The sequence below is a fragment of the Jaculus jaculus genome, chromosome 14 (assembly GCF_020740685.1).
Source record: "Jaculus jaculus isolate mJacJac1 chromosome 14, mJacJac1.mat.Y.cur, whole genome shotgun sequence".
Lineage (NCBI taxonomy): Eukaryota > Metazoa > Chordata > Mammalia > Rodentia > Dipodidae > Jaculus > Jaculus jaculus.
In genome coordinates this window covers 78,067,099-78,089,319 of record NC_059115.1, presented here as the reverse complement: position 1 = coordinate 78,089,319, position 22,221 = coordinate 78,067,099, and positions in this window count along the sequence as shown.

Here is a 22,221-nt window from a genome sequence, read left to right as displayed (position 1 = left end):
AGGTAGTGAAGTGTATCTGCTTGTGCATGTGGGCATGAATGTGCATCCTTATGGAGACTGAATGTCATCTTAATTCAACCCCTGAATGATAGAGTTGGATTTTCAAGAGCAAGATTCCTTGTTATATGTGTTCTTTTTCTTTGCTCTAGTGACCTGGCTGTCCTCTGGGCTAATGCAATTCTCTTTGCATTGACAGTTCCTTCCCTGGGGAAAAGTTGGGAAAGGGGTGAATGCTTCCAATGATATATGACACTGTAAAATTCAATGACTTGAACTATTGCTCATATTGTCTAATACCCTCTGAAGAATGACATGGGGAAATTAAACATCACCGAAGACATGCCTTTTCTAATAATTATGTTCTGTTCAAAATGCGTTTTTCCCTCTATGTTACTCCTCGTATTGACTGCATAGAGTGATGTGATATTCAGTACATATATACTTGGCCAATTCTATGATCACTCATTTTGAGTTTGACAAATCATTAATTGCAAGGACATCCCAAAATTCTTTGCTAAAGTCCTGCTTTTGTTAAAATACAAATTTTAAGCATTGCTTAAATTTTCTTTAAATTTCATTAACAAAATTTGCACACTTGTTAAAGTCACTAATGATACATTTTACAACTTGTAATTAGAAAAAGAAATCTAGACACAAGGACTTTTAATGGTTTGACTGTTTTTAGACATTCATTTTTTGGCATCTACACATTAAATATCGATTTTTATTTTAGTTTCTTCATTTTAGATTTATTTTCTGTTAAATGTATTAAGAGTTTCACTGTCCAACCCCTGTTACCTTATTTCCACTAAAAGTAAAATGAATATTTTATAATTTATCGATATTTTATAAGAAAGGTTGCACACATAACCCCCCCTCCCCCACCCCAGTCCTCCTTGGGGTGTTTGGTTGGTTATTGGTATTCATTGTGGAGACAAAGTGGCCCCAGTCAGCCTCTGCAGGAAGGGGAAACATGTCTCATGCTCTTCCCACCAAGCCGGAGACTCTTACAATCTTTTTCCTCCCTTTTCTGTGATACTTCCTGAGCCCTGGTAGGCAAGACAGAGATTTGATTTAGTGCTGCTTTCTCTGTAGACTCTACATCTCTGTTTTTCTGAGGTTTGAGTGACCACAGTGGCCACCACCATTTCCGTGCAGCTGGCTGTCAGGCTAGCTGTGAGAGCAGTATTGGTGTCACTGCTTCCCCTGTAATTGACTGTGGTCCTGGTCAGATGAGGTGAGTGACCCATTTCCTGGTAGGCAGTTGGCTTTCTCTTCTTGAAGTATTGATGTAACTTGTTTTCACCTGTATTGTACTCTATCTGTAAAACAGAACAGATTCCCCAAGCAAAAGTGAGAACAATTTGAATAAAAGGGGATGAATCTAGTCATCAGGAAGATACACTGCTGTGTGTTTTCATTCTCCTTAGTTAGAGAGCAGTGGAGCTTCTCTCTGGAGCCAGCTGGCTTCCTGGTCTAGGGAATCTGGCTGGGTTCACAGAGCCAGGCTCAGGTTCTCCCTCACTAAGCAGGTCTCATGTCCACTCCATGGGCAGTTGGCTGCCTACACTGGTTGTGTAGCACTATTACTCGCGTGTGTATGTCCTTCTTGCCTGGGTGATTTTGTATCTGGCAGGATCTCCTGCGTAATCACTCCTAGCACTTTTCAGCACGGTGAGGGCTAGCTGGGAGAGAACGGGATTCCCTCTCAGCTCCAGCGTGATCAGCTGATGTCCCGTGGCTACAGGCTGTGGTGTCTTCACCACTAGGGATTTACCTTTCAGTTCTTGCAGGAAACCAAGTACTTTGACAATAGCCTGCATTTTGGGGGAGACCTTATGTCTCCCCTCCCTGGGGCTCACAATAAGGCGGGGGGATGCAATTCAGTCCCTGGGAATTACCAGCCAAAACCCATGGTTTTTGGTTCATATTTTTTCCACCTTTTATGGAGCTCTTCTCTTCGGATCCCCTCCTCTTATTGGGAGTAATGACTTGTAGAGTGGTATCCCGAAGATTTCTATGGGGCTGATTGATGTCGCCATTAGTTTTGCCTATCCCTCCTTAACTCCTTTCTCTAGCCCATAGGACTTTTCATACTTTATTTTTGTTCGTTTGTTTCTGATCATTGACTTATCCAGTATCCCTTCCTCCTTGCCCTCACTGTTTCCCCCTTTTCCTATCTTCATTTTAATGTCAAGTGCATACTGTAGAAATTTAATATGATTTCCAATTAACTGATGCTGGACCAGATTTGGAACTGCATTTGAGCAAGAACATATGGAGTTTGTCTTTCGGAACCAGTGTGACCTCACTCAGCATGTTTTTTTTTTTTTTTTTTGTAAGTTCCTCCATTTTCCTGCAAGTTTGATTGTTTCATTTTCCTACCACCAAGTAGTATTAATTCCACCGTGTCTATGCACCATGTGTTCATGAACTGTTCATTTATGGATGGTCATCTGAGCTTCTTCCACTTCCTGGCTACTGTGGATACAGCAGCACTAAACACGGCTGAGCCCGTGGCTCTGGGGAATAGAGTAGAATCTTTAGGGCAGATGCCCCAAAGAGACGAAACGAGTGGTGATTCTATTTTTAGCCTGTTAAGGAGTCTTCACACTTATTTCCATAGTGGTGATAAAAGTTTGCCTTCCTGCCAGCAGTGGGCGGAGGGGCATTTTTGGCTCTCCATGGCCTTTTATGCCTCCATGTGAACTTTGAGGAGACTTTTTTTCCCGTAAGTTTGTGAAGAATGTTGCTGGAGTTTTGATTGTAATTGTAATGGATCTGTACGAGGTGAGAGGAAGGGGTCCAAATTCATGCTGGCTTTGCTCCACTGTGTACTTTTGGTAGGTTGGCTATTTTAACATTAACTCTTCCAATCCATGAACATGGAAGGTTGTTCCATCTTCTCGTGTATATCTCCAACTCTTTCTTCAATGTTTATATATTTTCATTGTATAGGTTTTTTATTTCCTTGCTTAGGGAGATTCCAAGGTATCTATTTTTTTTTATGACTATTGTAAAGGGGTAACATTCCCGATTGTTTTTAACGGTGTTATAATTGATATATAGTTATTTGTATATTAATATTTTTATCATTGATAAATATAAAGGCTAGTGATTTTTGTGTGTTGATTTTATATTCTGCCACTATTCTGTCAATTTTCGGAGTTTTCATGGAATTATTTGAATCTCTTATATGCAGAATATAATAGTTTAACTTCCTTTCCAATTTGCATCCCTTTTATTTCCTTTTCTTATTGTTTGAACTAAGACTTCAACTGCAATATTGAAAAGTATTTGGGCCTGGAGTTTTCTTTTCTTTTTATTTATTTATTTATTTTGGAGGTGGGTTTTGATTGGTTGAGTCTTTAAGCTACAGAATTACAGCTCTAATCTCATTTGATGTTGTGTTTCTATTTGGGTAGTTTCTCTCTTTGGGGTTTAATTTGGTAGGCAGTACGAGTTAAGGAATTCATGTATTATTTCAAAATTTTCCTGTGTTTTGGATCTCTTCCCTTCCTTTTGATCAAATTGGCTGGCATTTATCAATCTTGTTTACTTTTTATGTGAAGAACCAGCTCTTTATCTCATCCATTTTTTTTTTCCCCAATTCATTGATTTCTGCTCTTTACTTGTTTTCTTCCTTATATCTGGAATTACTGGGTTTGGACTGGTCAGGTTTTTCTAATGCCTTCATCTGGTTATCTAAGTTAGTGACTTGAGATCTCTCTTCTGGTAATAAAAGCATTTAGAGTATAAAATATCCTCTTAAGACTGCCTTTAATGTGTCCTATAACTTTTGGGAAGTTGTATTTTAATTTTTGTTCAGTTCCAAAAAAAATGTATTTTCTTTTTTGATTTCTTCTAGTACTGTGTATTATTTAATACTGAGTTGTTCAGTGACTAAGTGTTGGTGGATTTTCTGTTTTAATTTTAATTTTAATTTTTTTAAATTTATCTGCAAGCAGAGAGAGAGAGAGTACAGAGGTGAGAAGAGACAGGCAGAAAGAGAATGGGCCAGGGCTTCTTGCCACTGCAAATGAACTCCAGATATCTATGCCCCTTATGCATCTGGCTTACGTGGGTTCTGGGGAATTGAACCTCAGTCCTTTGGCTTCATAGGCAAACACCTTAACTGCTAAGCCATCTCTCCAGCCATTCTGTTATTTTATTTGTTATCAATCTCTAGCTTTACTGCATTCTAGTGTGACAAGTACATGGAATTATGGTAATCTTCCTGAATTTGTTGAGACATGTTTTATGCTCCAATATATGATCAGCTTTAGAAAAGGTTCTGTGAGCTTCTAAGAAGAAGGTGTATACTCTGGAATTAGGGTGAAATATTCTGTAGATGTCTGTTCAGTTCAATTGATCTACAATGTTAACTCCCCTATTTCATGGTTAATTTTCTTCTTAGATTATCTGCCTAATGATAGCAGTGGAGTATTATAGTCTCTTACTAAAATTGTGTTGGGGGTTATTTCTGCTTTCTTGTCAAGTAGAATTTGCTTTATAAAAATTTGTGCTCCTGTGTTTGGTGACTATAGGTATATAATTGTAACATTCTCCTGGTGCATTGTTCCTTTGATGAGTATGAAGAAACCTTCTTGAGCTCTTTTGATTACTTTTGGCTTGAAGTACCATCTGCCTGACATCAGTATAGCCATCTGTGGTAGTTTCAATGGCTTGCTCCCAACATAGTCAGGAGTTTATTAAAGTTTTAATTTAGACCTGCAGCCTCCTGGATGCACTGGGGATAGATCCTAGGGTCCAGCCCTCAGGTGTGCTCCCCGGTTCACACTTCCTGGCCATTGATAGTGGAATTGGCCATGGCCACCAGTGGGTGGCAAGGTGAGGGGATTGCAGGGATCCCACATGGGGGTTTTGGTTCTCTGTTACCATGGTTATAGATCCTGCCTGGGTCACATATCTGGGGTTGAGATGATTGCAGATGGAATTCTGCTTGTGAGCCTACGAAACAACGTCTTGTGTGAGGAGTTGGGGGTTTTCTGCACATTCCACTGGAAGTGGGAAGCCTGGGCCTACTTCCAACCAAACCACGCCGTCCACAGAGGAACCAGGAGCCAGCCGGGACACCTAGAGGCCAGGAACCTGTTGTGACTGCAGAGAAGGAATCATCTCTCTAGATGATTGGCTAATGGTGGTTAAAGGCTCTTGCTTGAAAAACATGCCAGGCTGGTTTCATTAAATCCAGATGCTCGAAATGGTTGTGTCTGTAGTTTGTTTGCAGCAGGAAAAGACCTTAGCATGCTATACTACCTCCCTCTATCTCTTTTCGCCTCTATCTTTTTTCTCTTAAGTAAACAAATAAAATACGATTTAAAGAAAACTGCTGATTGTTTTTAACTAATCATTTAGCTTACCTCTAATTTTCCATGTTTATAGCAACTGACCAAATTGAATTTCTTTCAAAACCTTTTGCTAAAAGAAAGATTCAGGCAAAATGATTTTCCTGACATAAAACACTGACTTATTCATAAAATCAAAATCATGTTTCAGATTCTTTGTAACTACAAAACTTGTTTCTAATACTTCAGTATTTGTTCTTAAATTGCAATTTAGATTATATATATGCAAATTTAACTTGATTATGCATGAATATGACTGCAAAGCTTGCCTCTGACAGGAAGAAAGCCCTTGAAGATTACAGGGCATCAAATTGAACATAACTGAAGTCAAGGTGCTTCATACTGAAGCAGTATTTAAATATTTGATTCATCATTTGATTAATGTCTTTCATTATGAGTATTCACCGATAAAGAGAAGTTAAATTGACTAAAATTGTCTATTCAAAGAAGAGATGGCAAACACTGGTGGGTAGTGAAAATGAAAACACACGGGAATTTATAGGATTGTAAGAAAGCAATGATTAAAGGAAAATTGTAGCTTTTGAATGTTCAAGTTAATACTGAAGATCTGAAAATCATTTCTCTATATTTTCACATAAGGTACTCATTTTTTTTTTTCTTAAGTTGAGTACTTTGAGTTTAGAACATCTCTGTGTCTAATTAAAGAGTAAAGTGTCACATGGATACTTAATCCAGGCTGCTGACAAGTCTGAAACAAAACTAGTTATACACGTCCTTGATAGAATTGCAATCTCTTTAGAAGAAGAAAGGACAAACGGATACTGGCAGCCATTCATAGTCTCTGTTACCCAATGAATCGAGAAGTCATAAGATAATGCCTTTAGACCTCAGTCTTACCACATGTATTTATGCTTTCTTAAACAAACCACAGAACATAACTAAAAAGAAAACATGCTTAAAGAAATGATTTAGGTCAATATATAGTCTGAATAACATGTCAAGACAGCCCAGAAATACATACATTCTATTTTTCTTGGTTGAAATTAATTGGATTAGCAATACCATATGGTAAACATTAGTTCCTAAATTAGGAATTTGGGTCATACACTTGTATGGATGTTATATGCTGCCACAGCAGCATGAGCTAAGCATTGAACTTTAAGTATTGAAAAATACAATTGACTGTAAGTGTCTAGAAGAGGACTTAGGAATAACTCTCAGAAGTAAAACACTTGTCCAGCATGTTCAAGGCTCTGAGTTCAACCCACAACACTGAAATAATTGCATGTCTTGATAAAATAGAAAGAAAATCAAATAGAGTTTGGTACAGTGAGGTAGTGGGTGGCAATTGTGAATCCTAAGGGCTGTCTCTCCAAGAAGCTGGACCTTGTGCTGATCAAATCACTGATTATGATTAAATATCTTATCGTTAATCTTCAGACATAGCACTGTGAGTCACTGTCTGCAGCTCTGTGGACTAGCTCGCCACACAAAATAAACATATTTTGCCACTTAATAACTTAATAAGCAATACTAAAGTTATTTAAAGTATTTTCCTCTATTTTTGATGTTAATAAATAATTCATGTAGTTAAATTATATAGGTTTGAGGCATTTTTGCATGTAATAAAAAGCATGTTTGGAAGGGCTGAAGAGATGGCTTAGCTGTTAAGGTACTTATCTGTGAAGCCTAATGACCTAGGTTCAATTATACAGTATCCACGTAAGCCAGACACAAAAGTGTCGCATGCATCTGCAGTTTGTAGTGGCCAGAGGTGTTTGTGTACCCTTTTCCCCTTTCTCTTTCTCTCTCAAATAAATTGATAAAATATTTATTTAGAAATAAAAAAATTAAATCTGCCAACCTATATGTTTTTTTCAATTTATTTTATCTTGTTTTATAAGCTTTTAAAATAATTTTATTTATTTATTTAACAGAGAGAAAGAGGGAGGGAGAGAGAGCGAGAATGGGCACATCAGGGCCGCCTGCCATTGCAAATGAACTCCAGACACATGCACATTCTCTACACCTGTCTTGTGTGGATCCTGGTCCTGGGAATCGAACCTGGGTCCTTTTCTTTGTAGGCAAGCACTTTAACAGCTCAGTCAGCCCTCCAGCCACGTCTTAACTGTTTCTAAAGGCGAAGATTATTATGGTGATATTTGTTTACATTGTTGTATAAGAAGCATCAAACTTAGTTTTGCCCTATAAAATGGAAACTCTGCCAGTATCGTGGTGCGTGCCTGCAATACAGGCTCTCTGGAAACTGCAGCATGGCTGCTGCCCTGACTTCAAGTCCAACCTGGGAGAGATGAGTTCTCAGCAAGCCTGGGCTGCAAGTTAACACTTCACCCCCAATAAAGAAAAACAAAACCAAACAAAAAGTTCCAGACCTCTGTACTCATTGAGCAATAACCTGGATGGATCATAACTATTCTGCAAACAAGCAAGTGCCTTAATTGCTGATTGATCTCCCCAACCACTCCCTAAATAGTATCTTATGACAACTGTTTACGTCTTAGCAGGTATTATAGTGCTCCTGAGCTGGTTTAAGATATGCAAAAATATGTACAAATGCCATGTAGTTTTATATGCAAATACTTACACATCTGCAAATTGTGTTATCCTCTGCTGTTCTCAAACCAGTCTCCACAGACAGTGGGAAATGACCGCATGCTCCTAGAAGTGGGATTCTGAGGCAGCGTGAGAGTTTTACTTTTACTTTTCTTGAAGAAATTCCATGCTGTATATCATAATGGCTGTACTTGATTTCTGTTGCACTCAAATTGTCCTTTTTAAAATCTTTCATTCAGTGAAAAATGTAGTCTCTGAACTTAGAAATTAAATGAAAATATAAGTTAGTATTGATAACAGCCATTTTCTATTTGATTATGCTGAACTAATTTGTATTTGAAATCAGCATGCCATCCTAAGATTTTATTTATAGTTATTTAATATTTTCTAGTATGTTCTCTTTTTTTTTTTTTCTTGAGCTTTTTTTTTTTGTATTTTATTTTTGCTCATGAGAGAGAAAGAAAGAGAGAGAATGGGCATGCCAAGGTCTCCTGCCACTGCAAATAAAGTCCACATGCATGTGCCACCTTGTGCATCTGGCTTACATGGGTCCTAGGTTATGGAACCAGAGTCCTTTGGCTTTGCAGGCAAACACCTTAACTACTAAGCAATCTCTCCAGGCCATTCTAAGATTTTATATAAGACACAATTTAGTATATAAATAACATGAAGTTATCCTAAATACTTATAGAAACAAATAATTTCTAGATAAAATGTATTATTCCTTAAAAGCTATTTATTATTAAGCCAAGGTTGAACCAGGGTTGATAGCTGTTTTAATGTCCCTCCTAGAGTAAGGAAGCTGATCTTTCAACCCTACAAACACACTGCCTGTCTTTCATAAATACAACTAGGTGCATAGTCACACATTAATTCCTTTCATAAATACATTGGGAAACATAGTCACACATTAATTCCTTTCATAAATACATTGGGAAACAGACCTTACAAGCTCTCTTTCAAAATTATTACAATAATCTTTTCTACTTTAATAATACCTAGCTATAAAATAAGACAGCTTCGTCATACAATTAAATAAAGAATATGTCAAGAAAAATCCACTATCAATTGATAAGGTCTGCTATATGTTTTGCTTCTTTGCACCTATTACTTTCTAGTCTAGGACGCAAGGCTCATGAAATCTTTTGAAGATTACACAAGGAATCACAGAACTTTAGTTATTTTTGGGTCTTAGGTGTTATATATATTTCAATATAAAATGCTAGAAACTGAGTAGATATTTAGTTCAAACAGCTTGTCAATTAAACCAAATGTTTTAAATCTACTTATCCTAGATACAAGTTTGCCTGGATTTTTTATAGATCCATCCCAAAATGTCAAAAAGACATCTTTTTGTCCAGAAACACTTTGAAAACTAATTAAAATATTTAATTAATTTACTTATTTTGAGATAGAGAAAGAGCAGAAGATAGAGGCAGAGAATAGGAACACTAAGTCCTTTTTCTACTGCAAAAGAACTTCAGATGCACGCACCACCTTGTGCATCTGGCTTACATGGGTACTGGAGAATTGAACCTGGATCCTTAGGCTTTGCAAGCAATATTTTAACTGCTAATCTATTTCTCCAGGCTTGAATATGATATTTTCTACTAGAAATAAACTGACTAAAACAGCTGTAAAAATGGATTATGACTCTTTGTGAGGTTAATTTCTGAATGAATGTATTAGAAAAGCACTAGAAAACAGTGTGACCTGAAAGTCATGCTGCCTCTTAAACCACCCTGTGCAGGTTGCTGGATAGCGTAAACTCATAAGTCTCGGTAGTCTTCCTTCATGGTTGTCTCTTCCTACATGAATCATATCCATCTCAAGTGATTCCAGTGCCTCAGGTACAATGACCCAAATCATATAATGAGAGATGTTCAAGGAGATGAATATCCTGAAATTAGAGGTTCTTATAAAAGACATTTAAGCAGATTTTGTTATCCATGTTCTGGAAGCCAAACCAGCTGTGGGCAACATAGAGAGTGTTAGCACATTTTGCTCTAATTGTTATTGAAGAACATAGAAATCTCAGCTTGTACTTTAAGGCCTCACATGTTGTACTTTGTAGTATTTAGTCATTTTATGGTAAGAATCATACTTAACCCATTGATTACACGACAGACAGGCACTAAAAAGATTTCATTGTCCAGTCTTACCTTGTCAAGCATAACTTAGTAACTGTTGCATGGGAAATTTTACTGCCTTTAGAACAAAGTAGAAAAAGAATTTAGACAAGTCTGGCTACATTGACTAGATTTAATACTATTTGTTACCCTGCTTATTATTCTTTCATAATAATTTTAACCAGTAATTTTTACTTTATTACCTTGAGAAAATGTTTATTTTTATGAAATACAATGATTTTTCTTTTCTTTTTTTTTGTTTTTGCTATTGGAGGTAAAATAGTCACTAATGTATAGACATCCTGTGATAAAAGAAGCCCCTGTTATCTTACTGGTACTGTTGAGGCTAAAAATGAATAATTGATTATTAATCTTGGTATTTACATACTTACACAGAAGAGAATTTATGATATGTAGTCATTAATGTTATTAGTCTGTTATGAAACTAGATACTTTCCATATTTAACAATCTCAGAATACCTATACTATATCTATGATGACTTAAAAGTTCATTCTTCTTTAGTTATAATAGTGAACATTAGAACTTACTTATAATATTTCACATTGGGCCTAGAGGTATATCATATAAAGATTTCATTTTAAACAGGCTATATGTGTACATTTATGCTTATTACTTCCTATGTATTTAAAGTTATACAATTTAATAAGTTACCTATTTAATTTTAGAAGATACTAATGATATTGGTGTACCATTTAGACATTTGTAGAATGACTACCAATGAACTTTTAAAATTTGTTTCTATTATTATTTAGAATATAGTTGCGATTAACCCAGTGTCTTAAGTTTACCATGAAGTAATATGATTTATTCTGTCTTACTTAATCAAAATACCTTCATGCTAGAAACCAGTTGTACTATTTCATAAAGCAGCAACCATACAATACGGTTTCATATTCATCAATTACATGGATAAGTGTACTTTCTTTCATAATAATATCAGTAAAATAAAATCATACTATACAAATTTGTCCCATCAAAAATATTGAAAAATGGTGTTATGGTTAAGAAAAACATAATACTTATTATGCATGGAATAAAATATATAGGTATTCTCTTCCAAATATGATCAGATTCTAGATATTGCACCTGTGGATTTTCAAGTGAATGTTAGATTTTGCAAGCATTAACTAACTTCTATCAATAACATAAGGGTATGATCCTTATTTTTTATTTTATTTTTTTTTTTTTTTGGTTTTTTGAGGTAGGGTCTCACTCTGGTCCAGGCTGACCTGGAATTAACTCTGTAGTTTCAGGGTGGTCTTGAACTCACGGCGATCCTCCTACCTCTGCCTCCCGAGTGCTGAGATTAAAGGCGTGCACCACCACACCTGGCTTGTATGATGCTTATTAATTGTACACATTTTATAAAAAATCTTAAAGTGCCAGCCTGGCATTAATTAAATTAATATATACAAGACAAATTATGATGACAGTTTAAGGACATCTTATTCATATACAAGGTAAGTACTGTTTTGTGTTAAAACAGTGTTTCATGAACAATTTTGTAAAAGAATAATTATTATAACACAAAAGTGTAAAGCACATAATTTGGCTTTTTTTTTGGTTTGTTTGTTTGTTTGTTTTTGTTTTTTGAGGTAGGGTCTCACTCTAGCCCAGGCTGACTTGGAATCCACTATGTAGTCTCAGGGTGGCCTCAAACTCACAGTGATCTTCCTACCTCGGCCTCCCTAGTGCTGGGATTAAAGGCGTGCACCACCACGCCCGGCTGCACATAATTTGTTTTAAGATGACTTTAAGAGTTGACTTATGCTTCTTCCAAATTCATGTTTAGAGTCCTACCCCTCAAAGGACAGTACTTGGAGATAAGTTGCTTTTTTTTAATTTATTTTTATTTATTTGAGAGTGACAGAGAGAGAGAGGCAGATAGATAGATAGATAGATAGATAGATAGATAGATAGATAGATAGATAGATAGATAGATAGATAGATAGAGAATGGGTGTGCGAGGGCCACCAGCCACTGCAAACGAACTCCAGACATGTGCGCCCCTTGTGCACCTGGCTAACATGGGTCCTGGGGAGTTGAGCCTCGAACCAGGATCCTTAGGCTTCACAGGCAAGCACTTAACTGCTAAGCCATCTCTCCACCCTGAGATAAGTATGTTTGAAAAAGTTCTTAAGATACAAGTGTTCATAGATTACGAATATAGTCCATATTGTCTGTAGTCTTTTTAAGACAAGGAAGACATCTCACAAGTCCACAGTCCCAGAGTTAAGGACAGAGGACTGGGCAGCAAGAAAGCAGGACTTTGTCAGCCAAAGAGAGAGGTCTCAAAATGTCCAAGTAGTCAACACTTTCAGTTGAGTTTCTAGCCTCCAGAACTGTAAATAAAGAGACTTTTATGGTATTTAGCTTTCTCATTGTATGATATTGTGCTAGGAAGTCCGAGAATACTGGTGGAGATGGATGGGGAAAGCAGAGTAATGTCAGGAAAGGAAAACAAATATGTTCATGCAACATAGACAAAAACTCAGCTTCTGTTTCCATTTGATGTGAATCATATTTAAATCAACTCTCCCGCTCTCAATGAAGTATATGCAATACCTTGCTTGTAATAAATAAATAAATAAATAAATAAATAAATAAAATCTATGAAAATTGTAGCCAATTTTGGAATGATTATCATATGCAAAGCTATGAAAATAGTAGTCCAAGCTCTGAGAACATTTTGCTCTTTGGACATCAGTTATTGATGAACAGAATAAAGTTAGCAGATGAACTGTTTCATACTTTGCCATTATCTACTGACTACAAAGCCATGTGCTATATTTCCTTTTTGCCCTGTGTCAAAGTCCCATGAGTGGGAAGCTTTCAGCAATATGTAATATGGAAATTTATAATATAAAATATATAACATAATGAAACATAATATGATATGATATAACTGGATTTGAAGTCAAATTTTTCAAAGGAAACAGACATTTTACATAAAAATCTGTACAAATTTTAACATATACTTGTATATTTATTAAAATATAAATCTGTTGCATAGTTTCAACAGAAAACTTGGCTTAGAGAATTAATAACTTCATCAGATCAAGGGAACTAAAAGAATCTGTAAAAGTTATTACAAGCATCTAGACCAACGAGGAGATACATAATCTTATGTGATGGAGAAAACAGTGCTATATCCTGGAAAACAGGAAGTGAGCAAAGACCCAGCCATGTCTTACAGAGACATTCAAAATGTCAAATATCATGTCAAAAGATGGCTGCTGTCACTTATCATCAGGACAATGTAAATGAGGCCCCCATGGAGATATCGCATCATCTGTGAGAATGGTAAGAACTGGGGAGAGTATGGATGGGGGGGGGGTTCTAAAGGAAATAAAATGATGAGCTTTAAGAAAAAAATGTTCTCATGCTCCTTAGAAAAATTACACACAACAGCCCCTACATGGAAGCAAGATTTTCATAAGCAGCTACACATCGCTGGGAGGAACTTCCAGACCACACACAGTTCTGGAGGAAGAGAATTATTTGAAGCTTACAGACCGAGGGGACGTTCTGTAATGGTGGAAGAAGAGAGAAATACTGTCGCAACACCATAAACAAGCCCCCACCAGGACCTCCAGATAGATCGCAAACACTCTGCATATCTTAGGCTGGAATTTAGATCTGCCCCCAAACCCAGGGTCAACCCACAGCGACACCGCCTCCAGCCAGGCAGCTGGAAACCTAGCATTTTAGTAAAACTCCTGAGTCTTTGGGGGGACATCTGTTGAAACTACCACAGAAATCAGTGTCCCTACACTCATGAGGAGACATATATATATTTATACACATATACATATATACATATAATTGACAGGGAACAGTTCATCATTTATAATTGCCTGCTCCATGTGTAAAATTGCATTACTTGATAAAGAAGTTTTACAATAAGATAGAAAGTTTCTATTTTTTACATGAATGAGTATGAAGGACACTATGCTAAGTGCAATAGATCATGACATAATGAAAAATAAAATGTGATCTCACCATCATATGGGATCATAAATCATATACTTCACTGATACATAGAATAAAACAGTGGCATCTGAAAGACCCAAGAATTACGAAGCCCAGAAATACTATCACGCTCCAAAGGGAGCTTAAGCGGGCCCCTGCATACCTCAAACTCCAGGCTTTACTCTCTGTTGGAAGCAAGTAAAGAATCCCTCTTCTCATTATATCAGAGCCCGCTCCTAATATAAAACTAGGTAAAAAGGGCATGAGATGGCCCTCAAGGATGGGAAATGAGTAATGAAGTAAACCACTTATTTGGTTTCTGTAAATAGCCTGCACCGTAAGCCCTAATAGCCTGCACCATAAGCCTTAGTAGCCCGCACCATAAGCCGTAGCAGCCTGCCTCAGACCACCAAGGTCATAGGAGACTGATACCACACTCTGCTACTCCCACCCAAGGACCTCCGCAAATGCTGACCACCAAGGTCATAGGAAACTGATTGGTCCACAAGGGGCTTGAACAAATTAAACTAATTGGCTTAAAAACTATGGAGTGGCACAAACTGACTGGCTCGCACCCCACGGCCTCCTGATGTTAAAAAGAATGATTGGTCTAATGCACAGGCTTTGTTAGAAACCCTATAAAAACTGTCCTGTTCCTGCGTTCGGGGCTCTGCAGTCCTCAACCCCTGTGTGGTGTATGACTGTGGGCCCCAGCGCGCTTGGAATGAAAATCCTCATGCTGTTTGCATCAAGACCGTTTCTCATGAGGGATTTGGGGTGTCGCCATTTCCGGGCAGAGAGTGGGGTCCTCATTCTGGGGGTCTTACATATCCTAGGGGTGTGGAGCTAAGAAAATGGGAGATGTTGTTGGAAAATAAAGTTCCATTTGTGCAAAGTGAATATCATTTTCAAGTGGAAAAATTTAATGTGTTCTACCCATACATAAAAATAAACATAACTATGTAAGGTGACAGTGTGTTTGTGTGGGCATGTGCGTGCGTGTGAGTGTGTGTGTGTGTGTGTGTGTGTGTGTGTGTGTGTGTGTGTGTGCACCAGGCTGGACTGGTGATATAAATTCTGCAATTATAATGCCTGGCTCAGATGATGAGAATGTTAACTAGCATAGTCTCCACTCTCCCTGACATAGCAAATTCAGCCTCTCCAGGTCTTGCTTTCTGATTTTGCACATGTCATTAAATTTGCTTTATTTTTTTTCTAAAACGTAACAGAGTGTTATTGGATGGGTCTAATAACTTGAACTTGGTTATTTTATGCATACCACTATTAAAGTATGAAGTGTGTGGATGTGAATATTTGGTAACAATGCAAAACCATAGAGACTGTATGTATCTTAACAGGCTTAAGAAAGTCACTACAAAGAATTAATACGCTTTTATTCAATAACCAAAAGACACTGTGAGTGGCAGACAAAACTAGAAAAGCTCACTTACCATGTGATCAGAGGAATCAGTCATGAGGGAAAACTGCAAAATAATTGTGCTTTCTATGTAAAACAAGTGGTTTAAGATTTAGCCCAGGAAGCTGTGAAACTGTGGAGATGAGAACATAAGGAAGGACAAGGGAAAGCTACACATGGAGCTTGCTGCCAGGTGCAGCAAGGGCTTGATATGATGTACCTCAAGTAGATGCATCTTGCTGTGAAGGACTGGCATGGGGAATAGAGCCACGTATGACTTGGAAATGAAATTATCACTGGTTTGTGCAAGATGCCAGAAAGTAGAAACTAATGGAGAAATCTGTTTTTCAAGCTCAATTGAAAGATGGTTGAAACTGAAATGGAGTAAAGCATGTATTTAACACACACACACACACACACACACACACACACACACACACAATTTTTCATTCAACTCTGGAAGCAATGAAAGGAGAGGAAAAGGAAAATATTGGAGTTGCAGAGAAATATGGTTTTACACAGACTCTGGACAGTCTAAAATAATCCAATAGTTATGGTGAAAATATGACCCTGTAAATGTAAAAAGAAGGTAGAAAATCAATTTCAAACCTCTCTGTTGCCAAAAATACTTTGAATGTGAGAGCAATAATACATATTTTTCAAAAAAAAAATACTTCCAGATGTTTGACCAATATAATTGCTCCACCCACTCAGATTATATGTGACCTTTTTAGGGACAATAGCATGCAACAGTGCTTCTAAAAGCATTAAAGGCTAACAACTAAACTGTCTTTTTCAAAGCTAGGCTTTTTTTTTTTCTTCCCATTTCCATTAAGTCCTACAGCAGTCAATGTTTTGTGCTATTAACAGAGAGCTTCCCCTAAGCACTTCTGCCTTTTCAGAAGCGTGAACAGCACAGGATGCTATGCCCTAAGTAATTTAGATATTAGTATAGCCTTGATTTTATTCATGGAGATTTACATTCAATTTCCATTAGCCTTAATAGGAAGCTATTACCTTAGAGGCAAGGATGATTGGTAATTCACAATAATTCAAGATAGACTTATTTAATTCAATATTTTGTTTTGTTAAAAATGTCAACAACTAAGTATTCATCATATTAACTTTTCCCAGGTAAATTCCACATGGGCAAATCTCCTCATTTTGTGGACAATTTTAAAAATAAGAAAAAAAATGCCCTGGAATATACCAATTATGGATGTTCAAATGTCTTTTAAAATGAAGTTATGTAAATGGTCAGTTTTTAGATTTTAATTATCTGGTACTTTTTTCCCCATACGTTGAAGCAAGTGGCGTTCTTGGGACCATATGGACACCGAAGGAAGACTTTATAGGAGATTGGAAAGCATGCATATATGAACGTGAATTTTATCTATGGGTAGCTATGAAATGATCACATAGATAGAAATTTATAAGTGTCAGTGTATGTTCAGCTGCAAGTGGTTATAGAAAGAAAAAATATGTGTCCATGGTGATATGACCATTAAATTCTGCTTTAATCATTAAGTTTGTATATTTAAGTGATGTTTATCATCACATGTTTACATGTATTTTGGAGGGACTGATTGCAAGTGTTGATAAACTGTATCCCACCTCCTGTTTGTCATACATTATCTACGACAATGTCATGAGCAAAAATCCTCTATGATTAGGAAGGGTTATGAGATCCCTACACAATATATAAAAGTCATATAATGAATATAAAGTGACTGTAACTTATGTTAATGAATTTCAGAAAATTTGTAGCTATTTTAACATGATAATAGAAATACATTAAGTTGTTCATATTATCATTTCAACAGTGTTCTATGTCCTTCATTAAAAAGTGCAAGGGCCTCATATTCTGCAATATTTTTCAAACTTTATTTTATACTATTTGTTTGAGAGAGAGAAATATAGAGAGATAAGAGGTGTGCCTGGGACTTCAGCAGCTGCAAATCAACTCCAGATGCACATGCCACCTTGCACATCTAGCTTAAGTGAGCCCGGTGGAATCCAACCTCGGTCCTTTGACTTTGCAAAACCTAAAACATTAAGGAAAGTACCTAAACCACTAAACCATTTCTCCAGCCTTTCATCAACATTATTTTGGAAGCAATTCTACCCTTGATTATTGTTCTGCTCTTCCTATCAAACCTGTGATAGGGAAAAGAAGTAAAAAGACCAAAGTAATGGACAGAGGAAATTAAATAAGTAAATGTTTTCTGGGCCAATGTTTTTGCAAAGTCTAGGAAATTCAGTTCATGTGTAATTTTTTTAAATGAATATATGTCTCACAAAGGGTAAGGTCTAAGATTTAGGACTGCTTTTATACCACATTTCTAGATAACGAAGCTGTCACTTCTCTAAAACTGTATGGTAAGTAGCAATTCCTTTAGATATATAAATATAGAGGGACTTCAAGTTTTTCACATGTCATAAAGCTGATTATAGGCAGAGTCAATAATATAACATCTATTTTTATTCTACTAGTGATTTGTGGATATTACCAATGATTATAAATATAAATTTTATAAACATAAATTATATATATATGCATATAATGGGTGATACTTCATGTTACAACATTTAATTTTAACTTTTAGGATATAAGATTCAGAAGTAATACTAGCACCTTTCCTAAATAAATATATAACTAGTAGAGGGAGAATGTTATGTTATGACAAATACTGGCTACCCATGAGAAACGAGATATTAAACCTAGTGTTTAGAAGAATATTGGCCTGTGATAACATTGTGATATCTTATTTTTGTATGTACTATGCTTGGTTGAGCATGGAAGAGCTGTATTGTGTCTCAATTTTGATGTGGAGAACCAATTCAATTGACACAAAACTTCATTTGAATCTAATATTTAAACCTTTGTACATATTTCCCCTTGCACATTCAGTCAGCCATAAGAAATCATTGCAAGAATGTTCTCTCCTAGTTTAAAGTTTTCTCTAGCATGTGTAATGAAGCTTCTTGTGAATTGGAGTAAAGTTACTGCTATCGCTGCCAGCTTGCTTTAAACAAAAATGAAAAGGCATAGTTGATTTGTATTGGCATATACCCTAATTTGCTCTAATTTGATTATGTTCCATGCTTTTCAAATGCTTTTAAAATGTGCCTTGGAATGAAACTGGATAATTGCACATTGTCTTCGACCAATAATAGATATAAAATCAACACATTTTAAAAACCTTTAAGAAAGTGTCAGTTTATAGAGTAATACTGATATTATCAAGTATAATGTATTTCCTCTAGAAAAGAAACACATTCTTTCTTGAGGGAAATTTCCACTTATCATTTCATAGATTTAATGAGAACAGCTACCTGTAATTCCCAAGCAAGTGGTGATCTAGAGGACTTGTAACTGCTCACCAAGAAGATGGACCAGAGAGCATCAAGTAAGCATTGGGTAAGACTACCACACGACAAGGAAGAACCAAGGTCACGGTATTGCCTAGATCTGGCACCATCTGCAAACAACACAAAGGAACATATTTCTGGCAACATGTAGAAATGAAAACAAATTCTCAAGGACTCTGTTTCTATTTCTAGTTCCCGCTCTTGACTTCTTAAAGCCTTGTCCCTAATCCAGTTTCTATAATAGCATGTAAATTCTGGACTTTTCTACTTTTTTTCACAGCCCAAATATGATACATGCATACTAATGTTAGCCAGAACAACCCAATCTCTTAGCAGTGCATTCTGTCAGATTGAATACATGAGTCACACCTGTACTATGTATTTTTATTTATGATTCTGATACAGTTACAAAATATTCACTTTTGAGAAATATGCAATATACTGCATTTAGAGAATGATATATCTGACTTGTTCATTCTTCATCTTTATGCAGTGTACCTGAGGTGTAAAAGAATGGAACTTGGGAAAATTGAGATTATATTGGTAAAAATAACATCCCTTCAGACTGAAAGTATGATTGAGAAAAATTCTTTAAAATTTATCATACAATGCTATAAATTTTTGCTTGAAATATCTTAGTTTTATATATATACATATATATATATATGTATATATATATATATATGCCATGCATATGGTATATATTTACACACAAATATATATATATATATATATATATATATGCATTTTAATAACTCACATAAGAACTCCCTCAGTGTCCTAAGAGAACAGGGTCAATTCCTTGTGAAGGCAATGGTCTCTCAATGACTTAATAACTTCCCACCTGCTCCTTCCTTGTAAAAATCAAAACACACCTCCATACCTCCCCCACCACTGCCACACTATGGATTAATCTCTTAACACATGAGCCATTGGGAGCCACATGTGAATCATACATAGAACAGGCTAAAGGCCAGTACCTAAAATATTATTTAAAAAAACAGAGATTCATATTGTCATATTACTCAGGTCCTTGATCATTCCAAATGAAAATTTTGTAACATTATAAATAAGATTCCAAGTTATAAAAACTGCTCACAACCAATACTACACACACCTGAGTGCACAGACAATCAGTTACACCTACATAGGCTAGGTTATTTTTCCTCTAACTTTTCACAATAATCAAAATGGCAAAACATTGTTTAGGCTACCATGGAAGAACATTTATAAAGCTTAGTAGTATAGAAACTACCAAATAGCATAATCTATCCCTTAAAGGCACTGGCGGCTTTTCTAAACATCTAATAATTACACACTTGAACCTCTTTCTAGAGTTCAATGTGAAGTTAAACCTCACCTCAGGGCTTACTAAAAACTTATGCTTAGTCAAATCTTAACTTTTCCTGCATGGCTGGGAGAAATGTTGACTTACTGAACTTTGAACATTGACTTCTTGGGGGCAGTTTCCCTTATGTTGCTATCTCCTCTAGGAACAGAATATTACTCCTGATCTTAATGGACTTGTACCCACGGCTGCTCCATTTCTTCCCACCAACAGGGCCACAGAATAATATCACCAAATAATGATATTTTCTTTCTACTAATATCACAAAATGTATTCACAATATATATATATATATATATATTACACATGCATTTTTAACCTTAACAATTTGGTAGTTAATAAAGAAAACATTCCATCTGAAAGCAAATAATCATAAAATATGCTTAATATGTGTTAGTATAATAGCTTTCAATCTTTTGGAAAATAATATTCCATTTTAGAGTTTTCCTAAGAAGCTATGCAAATTGTTAACTCAGTGTTCTCACAACTCATCTTTGCAGTTTATGGTTTGTGGGGTTTTATGAACAATTCACTCACTAGTAAGAACATGTGCTATATGATTTATAGACTGTATATTATTTAAAGGCATCTCATAATTTTAAATGAAAATTTAAACAAATAATAATTTTGAATTTTCATTTTTCTCTGCCTGCAATCTGTGACTCTTTTGAAAATCTAAACTGAAATTTAATTCCATAGAATGGACTTCTTGCTGGCTGTGTGTCAAAGGCAGAATTTGAAGTAAACACTTGTATTACTCTCCAGCCCTTCCTTTCATGGTTGTACATCAGTTCCAACAAAAAATCTTATTCTCCCTGTCCCAGTTCATACCTCATGAAGTTCCTTTTTCTTTGAATCAGCTAAACTATGTCTGTCTTTTGGTCCTCAACAATTGTCTGTTAACCTATTCTAACTAATCCCTGGTTAATCATAATTTAACTATCCGCATATTAAATGTTACATGAATGTTCATGGTTTAAAAACCTAGAAATAACTGGGATAAGAACATTGGTTGAGGGGATTTCCCCACATTTATGATGAAGAAGATTTCACTGTGGCATTTCCCAGAAGATGGACTCACTGAAGTGCATTGTGAGCTCCAGTGACGCTGTGTGGCTCTAATGCGCTTATCTCCTTCACAAAGTGTTAGCACCGTCTGATCAAAGAATTACTGCAATGATTGAGTGAAATACAGACAACTGCTTGCAGTAGTATCTGGTAGGTATCTTTTGTGAAAGATGACCAGAGGATTAGCAATACAAATGAAAGCGACTTTCCTACCTTCTGTTTCATTCCCTGGGAATCTGTGAGAGCAGCAGACATGCGGCAAGGTTGGAGCGAAGCTCAGCGGATGACGGCTCAGAGAAGATCAAGACCAGAGAGTGAGATAACCTGCCGCTTAGCCAGAACAGGAAGGGAAAGCGAATGTGGCTTCGCAGACCAGAACTGAAGTGTGCTGGGCTGACAAGAGACAATTCGGGAGGAAAGAAGATACCACACTGCTAAAGAAAAGTCTTCCTTTTAACCAACTTTATGGAGTACAGTAGTGTGAGATGGAGAATCATTAAAATCACCTTTCCAAAATAAATAAATAAATAAAATAAAAAATAAGACAGAAGCATAAAAACTGCAGCATTACCCCAAATCCATTTCACCCAGAAAATAAGGACTTTAAGACAGAAGGGTAAAATTCTTAGCATGATACCACTGAAGAGATGCAGCCTAGCACTGCATTCCTTTGCAACAGCATTTTATAGTACATCAGTACATATTTCTGGATAAATTGCACTAAAATACAAATACATTAGTGGCATATAAATACTGAAATGGCACTGTGTGTTAAAATGGAAATCATATACAAATATTTAAAAGATATCAAAACAATTGAAGAATTTACATTTCATTTTTAATTATATATAGATTAATGGGTTTCATTACTTCAATTTCATACATACTATATTTGCAATGCTAATCCTTCCCACTCGCATTATGTATCCTCCTTGACCCCTAATGCTTTTACATATATAATGTATAACTTAACATATGTTTTATATATA